The sequence below is a fragment of the Panulirus ornatus genome, chromosome 8 (genome assembly GCF_036320965.1).
Source record: "Panulirus ornatus isolate Po-2019 chromosome 8, ASM3632096v1, whole genome shotgun sequence".
Lineage (NCBI taxonomy): Eukaryota > Metazoa > Arthropoda > Malacostraca > Decapoda > Palinuridae > Panulirus > Panulirus ornatus.
This window is the reverse complement of record NC_092231.1, coordinates 5,062,485-5,079,223: the sequence shown is the minus strand read 5'-3', so window position 1 is coordinate 5,079,223 and position 16,739 is coordinate 5,062,485. Positions and strand designations below refer to the sequence as shown.

Below are 16,739 nucleotides of genomic sequence, written 5' to 3'. Positions count from 1 at the left end.
TGACGTAGCGCTACGTCTTCCTCAGGCTCCGCTGAAGTTCATTCTTCTGTTGTGGGTCTGTTACAATGTGTGTGGTATGACTTATCTGAGGTTAACTGTTTGTTTACATGGAGGAAAGGGAGGGCAAAGGGACTTAAAGTCATGAGACCCCATTGCTAAACAACTATTTTTTTTTTTTTACCTGTAAGCGTTGGAATTTCCTTACGCTACAGACATTTGCTGCCTCTATTTAGTTTGGTGTACGTATCCTACATTTTTGCTGTTCGAGAAATGTAACCTCACGTCCTTCCTAGTTTTTCCCCTCAACAAACACTGTAATGTCTTCCAGTTGCGACATTTCTCTTTGTTTCGAGGAACAGGACAATGTTATAACCTCAGCGTGACCAACGAGAAATTGGAAGGTCATCATCAGATCTTGTCTCAAATTATTTTCCTCTGTTCTTGGAAGCAAGATGACTCTCATATCCCCCGATAATTCCCTCCTCTTAATTCTGAGCTTCATTCTATCCGCATATCTGTTTTATCTCTGTATCTTTGGCCGAATGGTTGCCCTAGGTTCATTAAACCGTTCGTTGTTATTGTTCTCTTTACCATTATTTTATCAGACCTTCTTTAGTGGTCTTTGTGTCTCCTCATGTACGACAAATGCCCAAGTTCATGATGTGCATTTGTAAATTTTTGGGTCGATCAGACATCTTGGAAATCTCTTTGTTCACCTTACCTTCCTCACGATCCTTCAGATGTGATTTTCTGTGAAGGATAATCATGGTTTCGTCTCCTGTCCTCATCGCTTGACGCTAATTCGGGTTGAATTCAATGGCTGTTCTACTGATCCCTTTACAATTTCTAAGTCTTGCTGTAAACGGTTGCACAGGGGTGTTTCGGTCCTCATTTATATTTGGAATCTCCTGCAAACGTATTTAGATATGATTCATTTCCCTTTTATCAAGTCATTTCCATAAACCAGAGAGCAGTTGTCCCAGTAATACACCTCAAGGGGATCATTTCATGACTTGCATCAAGTGTGGGAAATGCAGCTCTATTATGTAATATTTGCTCTTTTCTCGAGAGAGGAGCCTTCGTTTCAATGAAGTTACTCCTTCCTTGATACCATCCTGGAGGTAGATCATGTTTATCACCCTTCTGTGAGGTATAACGTGAAACAACTTCTGACAGTCATGAAAAAAGGACAACCCATTCGCGTCTTTCCCCTCCAAGGCGACATTCATTCCTTTATATAAATGTAGGAGGTTTAACATGTATGATCTCCTCCCTTTGAATTCATGCTACCCCTCATATATATATATATATATATATATATATATATATATATATATATATATATATATATATATATATATATATATATATCGTGTGTTTCCCCGTCCACATTTCTTGTATGTGATGTCCTCACTCGAGATGGAAGATGAGTTTAAGTACTTGAGGAAAAGTTTATCCCGGCTGTTTGTTGTTGACATGATATATAGCCACAGAGCGAGGCTCAAGCGTTTGAGATTTAAGTGAAAAAAAAAAATAGGGCCATTTTCTTAATTTCAGGGAGTAGAAATATAGCTTTAATGTACTGTAAGTTATCAGACGTGATTTCTGTTGCGAATTTTGCTTTACTAATTTCCAGTAGCTTATTTATTGTCCTCTGTTTGTCATGAATACTTGTCCCCATAAAAAAAATATTGTAATTTATGTTCCTCAACTAAGGGCGTTTCGAAGATCCCTGTGATGTACTGGAAGGAAGGGGTTATTCAAGCTTAAAAGAAGCGTTCCCCTTGAGAATCAGGTGCAGGAAACCGACCTGTATGGCAGAGATCCTGTAGAACTAACGAGTACATCATAACTTGCGTGACTCGGTCCACGGCCACCGTCAAAAGTGTCTCTCCTCGTCATCAGTGACGCCTGCTGGGTCTCCTGGGTGCTCGCAGAATGTGAACGAAACCCTAGTGACCTTGACTTGACTGGTAGTAAAACTGTCCGCCGGGCGGAGCCACCTGGACGGGTGTAACAGTGTTTACATCCTCCTGACAAAACATGGCCTTTTGTTGTGTGGACTTCTCATCCGTCCATTCTGTGGATGTCCTCCTGACCTTGAACGAGCACCATATGTTTGTGATCTTTGTTTGGGGAGCTACGTTGTAACTCGTCTCTCATTCGACTTCCCGTGTAATAGTGACCTCCCGCGCCTTAAAACGAGTCAGCATGGTCATGACATGCACCCTGTAGGACCCGGGTATGTTGTATATCTGGCGCTTTTGTGCACATTTGTAGATAGGTGTTAGTCACCTGATAGAAACCAGTTTTCTAGGTATCTAAGTTAGTTTTCATGCCCCTATGGAAGTAGGTAGAGTAGGGATAATGGGCCGAAGTGCTATTACCGCCGACTAAAGGACAGTGGCGTGCAATCGCCAGCGGTGGCCGACAGAACAGCCTATCCGAACCTTGCTATTCGTACAAAACCTCACCCACACAGTTACTCTTCATCTTCACACAACCTCATTAAGCTGCCACAGATGAGAGAGAGAGAGATGGGGGGGGGGGGCAGATAACTGCTCAACTTAGCGTAGCGTTTAAATTTATGCAGTTTCTTTCAGGACCTTTCCATCAACCTCACCCTTCATTTGAACTTTAAAATTCAACAGTTGGTGCCCCAGAGGATAGTCATCTCTCAGGATAGCGGCTCCCCAAAGGACAATGGTAGATAAGAATTCAGGCAGTTATTCACCCTCATTGAACCGTCGAACTCATTCATACTCACACTTGCCCTGGACCTCACCCCCAGTATTGTGCATCAGTTTCACCCTAAACGTCACTCACTTTGCCTCGCCAAGCTGCCACAAAGGAGAAGACCAGCCAGCTTCCTACCATAATGTAACCTCTAAACTCATGCTCAGCCTAACCCACAATCTTCTTAACGTCTCTCTTAAATTCAACATTAACCTCAACAATCGCTGGCAGTACTCCAGAGGACACTGGCATGAATATGCTAGTGGTACCCCAGAGGACACTGGCATGAATATGCTAGTGGTACCCCAGAGGACACTGGCATGAATATGTTAGTGGTACCCCAGAGGATACTAGCATGAATATGCTAGTGGTACCCCAGAGGACACTGGCATGAATATGCTAGTGGTACCCCAGAGGATACTAGCATGAATGTGCTAGTGGTACCCCAGAGGACCCTGGCATGAATATGCTAGTGGTACCCCAGAGGATACTAGCATGAATGTGCTAGTGGTACCCCAGAGGACACTGGCATGAATATGCTAGTAGTACCGTAGAGGATACTAGCATGAATGTGCTAGTGGTACCCCAGAGGACACTGGCATGAATATGCATGTGGCACCCCATAGGACACTGGCGTGAATATGCAAGTGGCACCCCAGAGGACATTGGCATGAATAAGGTAGTGGTACTCGAGAGGACTCTGGCATGAATATGCTAGTGGCACCCCAAAAGGACTCTGGCATAAATATGCTAGTGGCACCCCAGAGGGCACCGGCATGAATATGTTAGTGGCACCCTAGAGGACACAGAAGAGTGGTATATACACATCAGTGATGGCCTACCTTATCCTTAACTTCACCCATAACCTTAATTGGTGCCTTTGCCACTGAGGACAGTGGCACCCCACATGATAATGTTATAAGACAGTACTACACCAAGATTCATCATTTTCACTGTAAATGAACCCACAGACTCTCAGCTTCATCCTCACAAGTTGCCATATATGAAAAGAATGTAGAGGGAAGTTAAGACAACTGCTTCACCTAACCTCACCCAGAAGCTTCCCATAGATTTCATTCAGCTACAGTAATTCATACCAGCATCAGAGAAGACAGGATAATGGTACTGCACAGAACAGTGCTTGAAAAAAGCAGTTCAAGCCACTCTAAACCTAATGGTTGATAGAAGGGTTGTGGGTATGGATAGGTTAGTTTAAAGAATTTGTTAGGATAAGCAGTTGTCTGAGCTTCTCTTTATACATATGTTTTGTTTCAACTTGATGTGGTTAAGAGTGACAATATTGTATGATATTGTGGATGAGGTTGAGCATGAGACAGAAAGATTGGTTAGAGCAAATATTAACTTTCTTTTTTTAGCATTTCCTCATGGGATGCTGCCATCCTGTTAGGTGACCGTCCTCTCCACCAAAGCATTTGTTGAGGGTGATAATAAAGATGAGGTTGATGGGAAGGTTGTTTGTGAGTTTACAAATTGGGTTGATGGGAAGGTTATTTGAAAGTTTACAAATTATGTTGGGCTGAGCAGTAGTCTGGTCTTCTTTCTCTACACCTACTGCATGGTGAACTTCCAAGATTATGTCATACAAAGGAATTCAAACAGTAACAGACCACTGGGTCCTTTAGAGGCTGTTTATGATTGTCGAGGATATCAGAAACTCTTATGTTTCCCCTTTTAGAAAGTTAGAATACAAGGTGGGGAGGGTTTCTAGCCTCCCGCTCCCGTCCCCGTTAGTCGCCTTCTACGACACGCAGGCAATGTATGGCAAGTATTCTTTCTCCCCAATGCCCATGTATATACGTGTGTATGTGGGTGGGTTGGGCCATTCTTTTGTCTGTTTTTTGCGCTACCTTGCTAATGCAGGAGACAGCGACAAAGTATAATTATAAAGTAATAATAATCAGAAACTCACAGAGTAGTGTGGTGAAAGTTAGATGGCATACAGATTATTCAAAGATAATAACCTGCAATTTTTCATATTGACTGGGGAGGTGCAAACAATGAAAATCATGGTTTTGAAAGTGAGGTATTAAGTCCTTTCTTAAATGTATTTATAGTACTACTTTCAACCACTCTAATTGACAATTCTTCCCATAAGTTATCAATCCTGTTGAAGAAAAAGTATTTTGCCTCATTTAAGGTAAATCATTTGCTTATGCGTTTGTATCTGTTAGAGTAAAATCAGACAAATTAAGTCTTACAAAATTTGATAGATCAGGATCATCAAAGCCTTTGATCATTTTGATTACTCTTATTAGATCACCTCTTGACCTTTTCTTTACTAAGCTACGTAGATTCAAGTCATTTAATCTGATCTCCTAGGATTTGTTTCTCAGTCCGGTAATCACCTTGTTAGCTTGATGCTGTATTGTTTCCATTCTGTCTCTGTTTTCCAGGTAGGGTGACCAAAACTGAGCAAAATATCCAAGATGATGAACCAATGAAATGGAAAGAGTAAGGATGATTTCCCAGGACTTTAGTTCAATGGCTTTGCCCATGACCATGAATTAAATTTGCTCTTGTCACTGCTTCTGTGCATTGTTTGCTTGGTTTTAAGTCACTAGAGATTATTACACCCAAGGGTTTTTGCTCATTTATCTTTTGCAGTTCAGCACATTCATACTGTAGCATGCCTTTTCATTTTTATTACAGATATGTAAAACTTTGCACATATCGATATTGGAATTCATTTGCCACTTTTGAGCCCAGTTCATCAGTTTGTTTATGATATTTTGAAGCTGAAGACATTCAAGAACATTTGAAGATTCATTTTCTCGCTTCGTATCATCAGCAAATTTTGATGTCTTGAAATGCAGTCTGTTATCAATATCATTAACGTTTATGAGAAAGAGAACGGGTCCTAAGACTGATTCTTGTAGCAATCTGCTTGTTATATCTAACCATTCTGAGACTTAACCATTAACCACTACTGTTTTTTACTGCCATTTAACTAATTTCCTATTTGATGAAGCACAACTCATCAATGCCATGTGATTTAGTTTTTGCCAGTAATCTTTGATGCAGAACCTTATCAAAGGCTTTTCATAAGTCTATATGGATAATGTCATCTGCTTTACTTTCCTCTTACATATTGATTATATCATAAAAGAAGTAATGTAGATTTTGCAGATGAACTATTTTGGTAGAAGTCATGCTGAGAATCATTTATTAAGTGGTGATCCTGTAGATGGTTTACAGTTCTGAATTGAATGATGGTTTCCGTAAGTTTTCCAACTACAAATGTTAAACTAATTGGAAGATAATTTCTGGGCGGTAACGTATGTTACATTGGCAAACGTAAGTCCATCTGGAACTTTACCCTTAGCAAGTGACTTATTGAGAAGGGCAATCAAGGTTTTATATATCTCATCTTTCGCTTCTTTCATTGTTTTCTGATAAAACTTATTAGGGCTTGTTGCTTATTTTAATTCTGTATATTAGAGAAATTATCATAGCTTTTGTATCATTTTGTTGAAGAATATTCCCCTCTCTCATCAGTGAAACTAGATTCGGGACAGGGATTGTGTTTTCGATCATGAATTTGAATTAGAAAAGTCATTAAATATTTTTGCCATGGTTTCGTTGTCTTGAACCAAGTCACCATTTTTTCTGTAATTGATGGACCTATTGACTGGGTAATGACCCACTTACTTTTAACATAATTGTAAGGCTACTTAGGGTTTCTTTTGCTATTTTCTGCAATATATGCTTCGATTTGACATTTACTTTCGCATGTAATTCTCTTACTTTCTGTGTGAATGCACATAACTTATTCTAGTGTGTTAGTCATTAGATTCTCTGAGTTTCTTATGAGCTACTCTTTTAGACATCAGGCACTTTTTCATTTCACTGTTAAAGTAGAGTTGTTTGAAAAGCTCAGTATGACGACTATTTTTGATGCTGATTTTGAGTATGGGGTATAAATGTATGTTGGAGGACATTAAGATCTGTAATTATGTATTTGATTACTGTTTTAAAAGATATAGTATTATTTCATTCATATTTATTAAATATGTAATATTTGGGAAGCATTATGAGATATTTTCTCATTTTTTCAAGTATAGAATCTTTTCATTATGATATATTTCAATTTTAAAAGAAAAAGATTTTTGGCCAAAAAAGATTCCCTTAACTATTACCTGCAGTTTTTTGGTATTTTTTTCAGAATAGATTTTCTTAAAAACTTCAGCATGAGGACTGTATTTCATGCTGTATTCGAATCTATGGAATAAGTAATTGTTGGGCAACATTAAGGGCTGTAATCAAGTGATTAATTGTTACACTTTTAGAAGGTTTTTTGATTGATAATTTGGTATGTAGTTTCTGGGTATATGTCAGCTTGGGGAAGTATTATGAAATATTTTCTGTGATTATTTGAAGTGTAGAAGCTTTCCGTTATATTTCATTTTTAAAAGAAAGAGAATTTTTTGGCAAAAAACTCCCTATAATTTTTGGTATTTTTTGAAGGAAATAAATTTGTATGAAAAGCTCAGTATAATAATTATTTTTCATGCAGAAATAGAATGTGTGGTTCAAATATATATTGGGAGACATTAAAGCCTGTAATTAAGTAATTAACTGGTACACTTTTAGAAGATTTTGTAATCATTCTGTTGGTGTTTTCTGGATATATGTCAGCTTGGGGAAGTATTATCAGATATTTTCTGTGATTATTTGAAGTGTAGATGCATTTCATTATGACACATTTCATTTTTAAAACAAAAAGTTTTTTGGGCAAAAAATATCCATAATGAATTTGTATGAAAAGCTCAGTATAACTAATATTTTTCATGCTGAAATCAAATGTGTGGTTCAAATATATATTGGGAGACATTAAAGCCTGTAATTAAGTAATTAACTGGTACACTTAGAAGATTTTGTAATCATTCTGTTGGTATTTTCTAGGTATATGTCAGCTTGGGGATGCATTATAAGATATTTTCTGTGATTATTTGAAGTATAGAAGCGTTTCATTTTGTCATATTTCATTTTTAAAACAAAATGTTTTTTGGGCAAAAGATATCTGTATTTTTGGTATTTTTTTTAAAGAAGTAGATTTATTTGAAAAGCTCAATATAACGACTTTTTTCATGCTGCATTCGAAAATGGGGTTTGAATGTATGTTGGAGGACATTAAAATATGTAGTTAGGTTTTATCTGTTTTACAAGATGTAGTATTATTTGGTTCATATTTATTGAGTATATTTCAGCTTTGGGAAGCTTTTTGAGATATTTGTGCTGATTATTTCAAGTATAGAATCTTTTCTGTTTCCCCATTTAGAAAGTTGAAATACAAGGAGGGGAGGATTTCTAGCCCCCCGCTCCCGTCCCCTTTAGTCGCCTTCTGCGACACGTGAGGAATACTTGGGAAGTATTCTTTCTCCCCTATCCCCAGGGATAAGGGTAAGAGAGATGTGTGGTAATAAAAAGAGTGTGGTTGAGAGAGCAGAAGAGGGTGTTTTGAAATGGTTTGGTCACATGGAGAGAATGAGTGAGGAAAGATTGACCAAGAGGATATATGTGTCAGAGGTGGAAGGAACGAGGAGAAGTGGGAGACCAAATTGGAGGTGGAAAGATGGAGTGAAAAAGATTTTGAGTGATCGGGGCCTGAACATGCAGGAGGGTGAAAGGCGTGCAAGGAATAGAGTGAATTGGAACGATGTGGTATACCGGGGTTGACGTGCTGTCAATGGATTGAACCAGGGCATGTGAAGCGTCTGGGGTAAACCATGGAAAGTTCTGTGGGGCCTGGATGTGGAAAGATAGCTGTGTTTTCGGTGCATTATTACATGACAGCTAGAGACTGAGTGTGAATGAATGGGGCCTTTGTTGTTTTTTCCTAGCGCTATCTCGTACACATGAGGGGGGAGGGGGTTGTTATTCCATGTGTGGCGGGGTGGCAATGGGAATGAATAAAGGCAGACAGTATGAATTATGTACATATGTATATATGTATATATCTGTGAGTGTATATATATGTATACATTGAGATGTATAGGTATGTATATTTGCGTGTGTGGACGTGTATGTATATACATGTGTATGTGGGTGGGTTGGGCCATTCTTTCGTCTGTTTCCTTGCGCTACCTCGCTAAATCGGGAGACAGCGACAAGGCAGAATAAAAAAAATGAATAGAATCTTTTCATTATATTATGATTCACTTTTAAAGAGAAAAGGTTTTTGTGATTATTGAGGTGTAGAAGGGTTTCATTTTTATATTTCAATTTTAAAGCAAATTTTTTTTGGGGGGACAAAAACCTGTAATATTTTTTTTTAACCTTGTAGATTTGTTTGAAAATCTCAGCAACGACTATATTTCATGCTGAATTCGAATATGGGGTTTAAATGTACATTGAAGGAGGTGAAAATCTGTAATTTTGTATTTAATTGTTACTGTTTTAGAAGATGTAGTATTATTTGGTTCATGTTTATTGAGTATATGTCAGCTTTGGGAAGCATTATATTTTCTCTGATTATTTCAAGTATGGAATCTTTTCATTATGTTACAATTTAAGTTGAAAACGAAAAGGTTTTTGGGCAAAAAACTTCCCTGTAGTTTTTGGTATTTTTTTCAGTAGATTAGATTTTCTTAAAAACTTTAGCATGAGGACTATTTTTCATGCTATATCCAAATTTGTTGATTAAATAATTGTTGGGAGTTATTAAGGCCTGTAATTAATTAATTAATTGTTACACTTTTAGAAGTTTTTTATCAATTGGTTTGTGTTTATTGGTTATATGTCTGCTTAAGGAAACATTATGAAATATTTCCTGCGATTATTTGAAGTGTAGAAGCGTTTCCCTATGTCATTTTTTGATTTTAAAATCAAAAGGTTTTTGGGTAAAAAAAATTCCTGAACTATTACATGTAATTTTTGTTGTTTTTTGAAGGAAGTAAATTTATTTGAAGAGCTCAGTATATCGATTATATTTCATGCTGAATTGGAATGTGTGGTTGAAATATATGTTGGGAGACATTGAAGCTTGTAATTAACTCTTACACTTTAAGAAGATTTTGTAATCATTTAGTTTGTATTTCTTCTTGGGTATATGTCAGCTTAGGGAAGTATTGAGATATTTTCTGTGAAGTATAGAAGCATTTCATTATGTCATATCAATCTTAAAGCAAAATTTTTATTAGCAAAACCATTCCCTGAACTATTAGCTGTAATTTTTAGTATTGTTTTGAAAGAAATTAATTAGTTGAAAAGCTCAGTATAATGGCTATTTTTAATGCTAGATTCAAATCTGTGGAATAGATAATTGCTGGAGCATTAAGGGATGTAATTGTGATAATTGTAACTCTTTCAGAAGATTTTCTGATAATTTGGTGTGTGTTTACTGGATATATGTCAGCTTGGGGGAGTATTATGAGATATTGACTGTGATTATTTAAGTGTACAAGCATTTCATTGTCATAATTTTATTTTAGAACATAGTTTTTGGGCAGAAAAATTCCCTGAACTATTGCCTGCAATTTTTGGTATTTATTTGCACTAAATGAATTTGTATGATAAGCTCAGTTTAACAATTATTTTTCATGCTGAATTTGAATATGTGGTTGAAATATATGTTGGGAGACATTGAAGCCTGTAATTAAGTTATTAATTGTTATACTTTTAGAAGATTTTGTAATCATTCGGTTTGTATTTTTTGGGCATGTGTCAGCTTGGGGAAGTATTACGAGATATTTCCTGTGATTATTTGAAGTGTAGAATACTTTATGACATATTTCATGCTCAAGACAAAAAGTTTTTTTGGGCAAAAAAATATCCCTATAATACCTATACCTATTGAAGTATAGAAGGGTTTCATGAGAAGAAAGATCATGAGAGGCAAGTGTTTTGGGAGCAGCTAAGTGAGTGTGTTAGCAGTTTTGATGCACAAGACTGGGTTACAGTCTGATGGGTGATTTGAATGCAAAGGTGAGTATTGTGGCAGTTGAGGGAATGATCGGTGTACATGGGGTGTTCAGTATTGTAAATGGAAATGGTGAAGAGCTTGTAGATTTGTGTGCTGAAAAAGGACTGGTAATTGGGAATACCTGGTTTAAAAAGAGAGATATAGGTAAGTGTACGTATGTAAGTAGGAGAGATGGCCAGAGAGCGTTATTGGATTACGTGTTAATTGATAGGCACGTGAAAGAGAGACTTTTGGATGTTAATGTGCTGAGAGGTGCAACTGGAGGGATGTCTGATCATTATCTTGTGGAGGCGAAGGTGAAGATTTGTAAAGGTTTTCAGAAAAGAAGAGAGAATGTTGGGATGAAGTGGTGAGAGTAAGTGAGCTTGGGAAGGAGACTTATGTGAGGAAGTACCAGGAGAGACTGAGTACAGAATGGAAAAAGGTGACAGCAAAGGACGTAAGGGGAGTAGGGGAGGAATGGGCTGTATTTAGGGAAGCAGTGATGGCTTGTGCAAAAGATGCTTATGGCATGGGAGATGGGCAGATTAGAAAGGGTAGTGAGTGGTGGGATGAAGAAGTAAGATTATTAGTGAAAGAGAAAAGAGGCATTTGAATGATTTTTGCAGGGAAATGAGTGGGAGATGTATAAAAGAAAAAGGCAGGAGGTCAAGAGAAAGGTGCAAGAGGTGAAAAAGAGGGCAAATGAGAGTTTGGGTGAGAGAGTATCATTAAATTTTAGGGAGAATAAAAAGATGTTTTGGAAGGAGATAAATAAAGTGCGGAGGACAAGAGAACAAATGGGAACATTGGTGAAGGGGGCTAATGGGGAGGTAATAACAAGAAGTGGTGATGTGAGAAAGAGATGGAGTGAGTATTTTGAAGGTTTGTTGAATATTTTAGATGATAGAGTGGCAGATATAGGGTGTTTTCGAAGGAGATAAATAAAGTGCGTAGGACAAGAGAACAAATGGGAACATTGAGTGAAGGGGGCTAATGGGGAGGTAATAACAAATAGTGGTGATGTGAGGAGATGGAGTGAGTATTTTGAAGGTTTGTTGAATATTTTAGGTGACAGAGTGGCAGATATAGGGTGTTTTGGTCAAGGTGGTGTAAAGTGAGAGGGTCAGGGAGAATGATTTGGTAAACAGAGAAGAGGCATTGAAAGCTTTGCGGAAGATGAAAGCCGGGAAGGCGGCGGGTTTGGATGGTATTGCAGTGGAATTTATTAAAAAGGGGGTGACTGTGTTGTTGACTGGTTAGCAAGTTTATTTAATATATGTATGGCTCATGGTGAAGTGCCTGAGGATTGGCAGAATGCATGCATAGTGCCATTGTACAAAGGCAAAGGGGGATAAAGGTGAGTGTTCAATTTACAGAGGTATAAGTTTTTTTGAGTATTCCTGGGAAATTATATGGGAGGGTATTGATTAACAGGGTGAAGGCATGTACAGAGCATCAGATTGGGGAAGAGCAGTGTGGTTTCAGAAGTGTTAGAGGATGTGTGGATCAGGTGTTTGCTTTGAAGAATGTATGTGGGAAATATTTAGAAAAACAAATGGATTTGTATGTAGCATTAATGGATCTGGAGAAGGCATATGATAGAGTTGATAGAGATGCTGTGTGGAAGGTATTAAGAATATATGGTGTGGGAGGCAAATTGCTAGAAGCAGTGAAAAGTTTTTATCGAGGATGTAAGGCATGTGTACGAGTAGGAAGAGAGGAAAGTGATTGGTTCTCAGTGAATGTTGGTTTGTGGCAGGGGTGCGTGATGTCTCCATGGTTGTTCAGTTTGTTTGTGGATGGGGTTGTTAGGGAGGTGAATACAAGAGTTTTGGAGAGGGGCAAGTATGCAGTCTGTTGTGGATGAGAGGGCTAGGGAAGTGAGTCAGTTGTTGTTCGCTGATGATACTGTGCTGGTGGCTGATTCGGGTGAGAAACTGCAGAAGTTGGTGACTTAGTGTGGTAAAGTGTGTGAAAGAAGAAAGCTGAGAGTAAATGTGAATAAGAGTAAGGCTATTTGGTACAGTAGGGTTGAGGGACAAGTCAATTGGGAGGTGTAACTTTGAATGGAGAAAAACTGGAGGAAGTGAAGTGTTTCAGATATCTGGGAGTGGATTTGGCAGCGGATGGAACCATGGAAGTGGAAGTGAGTCACAGAGTGGGGGAGGGGGCGAAAGTTCTGGGAGCGTTGAAAAATGTGTGGAAGGTGAGAGCATTATCTCTGAAAGCAAAATGGGTATGTTTGAAGGAATAGTGGTTCCAACAATGTTATATGTTATATGGTTGCGAGGGTGGATGTGTTGGAAATGAGATGTTTGAGAACAATATGTGGTGTGAGGTGGCTTGATCGAGTAAGTAATGAAAGGATAAGATAGATGTGTGGTAATAAAAAGAGTGTGGTTGAGAGAGCAGAAGAGGGTGTTTTGAAATGGTTTGGGCACATGGAGAGAATGAGTGAGGAAAGATTGACAAAGATGATATATGTGTCAGAGGTGGAAGATGGAGTGAAAAATATTTTGAGTGATCGTGGCCTGAAATTGGAGGAGGGTGAAAGGCGTGCAAGGAATAGAGTGAATTGGAATGATGTGGTATACCGGGGTCGACATGCTGTCAGTGGATTGAACCAGGGCATGTGAAGCGTCTGGGGTAAACCATGGAAAGTTTCGTGGGGCTTGGATGTGGAAAGGGAGCTGTGGTTTCAGTGCATTATACACGACAGCTAGAGACAGAGTGTGAATGAATGTGGCCTTTGTTGTCTTTTCCTAGCGCTACCTTGCGTGCATACAGGGGGAGGGGGTTGTCATTTTATGTGTGTAGGGGTGGTGATGGGAATGAATCAAGGCAGACTGTATGAATTATGGACCTGTGTATATATGTATATGTCTGTGTGTATATATGTATACGTTGAGATGTATACGCTGTCTCCTGCGTTTGCAACGTAGCACAAAGAAACAGACGAAAGAAATGGCCCAACCCACCCCCATACACATGTATATGCATACACGTCCACACACGCAAATATACACACCTACACAGCTTTCCATGGTTTACCCCAGACGCTTCACATGCCCTGATTCAATCCACTGACAGCACGTCAACCCCGGTATACCACATCGATCCAATTCACTCTATTCCTTGCCCTCCTTTCACCCTCCTGCATGTTCAGGCCCCGATCACACAAAATCTTTTTCACTCCATCTCTCCACCTCCAATTTGGTCTCCCACTTCTCCTCGTTCCCTCCACCTCCGACACATATATCCTCTTGGTCAATCTTTCCTCACTCATTCTCTCCATGTGCCCAAACCATTTCAAAACACCCTCTTCTGCTCTCTCAACCACGCTCTTTTTATTTCCACACATCTCTCTTACCCTTACGTTACTTACTCGATCAAACCACCTCACACCACACATTGTCCTCAAACATCTCATTTCCAGCACATCCACCCTCCTGCACACAACTTTATCCATAGCCCACGCCTCGCAACCATACAACATTGTTGGAACCACTATTCCTTCAAACATACCCATTTTTGCTTTCCGAGATAATGTTCTCGACTTCCACACATTCTTCAAGGCTCCCAGGATTTTCGCCCCCTCCCCCACCCTATGATCCACTTCCGCTTTCATGGTTCCATCCGCTGCCAGCTCCACTCCCAGATATCTAAAACACTTTACTTCCTCCAGTTTTTCTCCATTCAAACTTACCTCCCAATTGACTTGACCCTCAACCCTACTGTACCTAATAACCTTGCTCTTATTCACATTTACTCTTAACTTTCTTCTTTCACACACTTTACCAAACTCAGTCACCAGCTTCTGCAGTTTCTCACATGAATCAGCCACCAGCGCTGTATCATCAGCGAACAACAACTGACTCACTTCCCAAGCTCTCTCATCCACAACAGACTTCATACTTGCCCCTCTTTCCAAAACTCTTGCTTTATATATATATATATATATATATATATATATATATATATATATATATATATATATGCACTGTGGTTTCAGTGCATTATTACATGACAGCTAGAGACTGAGTGTGAATGAATGGGGCCTTTTTTGTCTTTTCCTAGCGCTACCTCGCACACATGAGGGGGGAGGGGGTTGTTATTCCATGTGTGGCGAGGTGGCGATGGGAATAAATAAAGGCAGACTATGAATTATGTACACGTGTATATATGTATATGTCTGTGTGTGTATATATACGTGTACATTGAGATGTTTAGGTATATATATTTGCGTGTGTGGACGTTTATGTATATACATGTGTATGTGGGTGGGTTGGGCCATTCTTTTGTCTGTTTCCTTGCGCTACTTCGCTAATGCGGGAGACAGCGACAAAGCAAAATAAATAAATAAAATAAATATATTTACATTGTTGTGGATGAGAGAGCTTGGCAAGTGAGTCAGTTGTTGTTCGCTGATGATACAGTGCTGGTGGCTGATTCGTTTGAGAAACTGCGGAAGCTGGTGAAGTGGTAAAGTGTGTGAAAGAAGAAAGCTGAGAGTAAATGTGAATAAGAGCAAGGTTATTAGGTACAGTAGGGTTGAGGGACAAGTCAATTGGGAGCTAAGTTTGAATGGAGAAAAACTGGAGGAAGTGAAGTGTTTTAGATACCTGGGAGTGGATTTGGCAGCGGATGGAACCATGGAAGTGGAAGTGAATCATAGGGTGGGGGAGGAGGCGAAAGTTCAGGGAGCATTGAAGAATATGTGGAAGTTGCTAACATTATCTCGGAAAGCAAAAATGGGTATGTTTGAAGGAATTGTGGTTCCAACAATGTTATATGGTTGCGAGGCATGGGCTATATATAGAGTTGTGTGGAGGAGGGTGGATGTGCTGGAAATGAGATGTTTGAGGACAATATGTGGTGTGAGGTGGTTTGATCAAGTAAGTAATACTAGGGTAAGAGAGATGTGTGGAAATAAAAAGAGTGTGGTTGAGAGAGCAGAAGAGGGTGTTTTGAAATGGTTTGGTCACATGGAGAGAATGAGTGAGGAAAGATTGACCAAGAGGATATATGTGTAGAGGTGGAGGGAATGAAGGGAAGTGGGAGACCAAATTGGAGATGGAAAGATGGAGTGAAAGAGATTTTGATCGGGGCCTAAACATGCTGGAGGGTGAAAGGTGTGCAAGGAATAGAGTGAATTGGAACGATGTGGTGTACCGTGGTCGACGTGCTGTCAATGGATTGAACCAGGGCATGTGAAGTGTCTGGGGTAAACCATGGAAAGTTCTGTGTGGCCTGGATGTGGAAAGGGAGCTTTGGTTTCTGTGCATTATACATGACAGCTAGAGATAATGATCAGACATCCCTCCAGATGCACCTCTCAGCACATTAACATCCAAAAGTCTCTCTTTCACGTGGCTATCAATTAACATGTAATCCAGGAGTAGCATTACTCCTGTTTCAGGAGTAGTGCTACTCCTTCCCTTGCTCTTGTCCTCTCACCAACCCCTGACTTTACTCCCAAACCACTCTTCCCCTTTACCCTTGAGCTTTGTTTCAGTCAGAGCCAAAACATCCAGGTTCCTTTCCTCGAACATACTACCTATCTTTCCTTTTTTCTCATCTTGGTTACATCCACACACATTTAGACAACCCAGTCTGAGCCTTCGAGGAGGATAAGCGCTCCCCGCTTGACTCCTTCTGTTTCCTCTTTTAGAAAGTTAAAATACAAGGAGGGGAGGGTTTCTAGCTGCTCGCTCCCATCCCCTTTAGTCACCTTCTACAACACGTGGGAAGTTATTTCCTAGACCATGCCAAATCCATGTTTACCAAGTGATGAGGCAAGATGGTGTTCTGGAGTTTGTGCTTTAGGTTATAAAGGATACAAAAAGTAATAACAATTGTAGTGACTTTATTCTCTTAGAACAATAACAGAAGTTTCTATATACATATTTAGGAATGCTAAAAAAAGATTTTATATATATATATATATATATATATATATATATATATATATATATATATATATATATATATATATATATATCAACTAAGTCATACACAAATATGAGAAAAAATTCAATGAAAGTAAGAGAGCTCAATGAGTGAGACTGCATATGAAAGG

General features: G+C 39.0%; 1 long non-coding RNA gene across 1 annotated transcript; it reads left to right on the top strand.

The window, feature by feature from the left end:
* Nucleotides 1-1,555: 1,555 nt before the first annotated feature.
* On the top strand, nucleotides 1,556-16,660 carry LOC139749764 (uncharacterized). Its single transcript, XR_011713034.1, has 2 exons — nucleotides 1,556-2,242; nucleotides 5,151-16,660. It is a non-coding gene; the product is annotated as an uncharacterized lncRNA (long non-coding RNA).
* The last annotated feature ends 79 nt before the right edge of the window (nucleotides 16,661-16,739 follow it).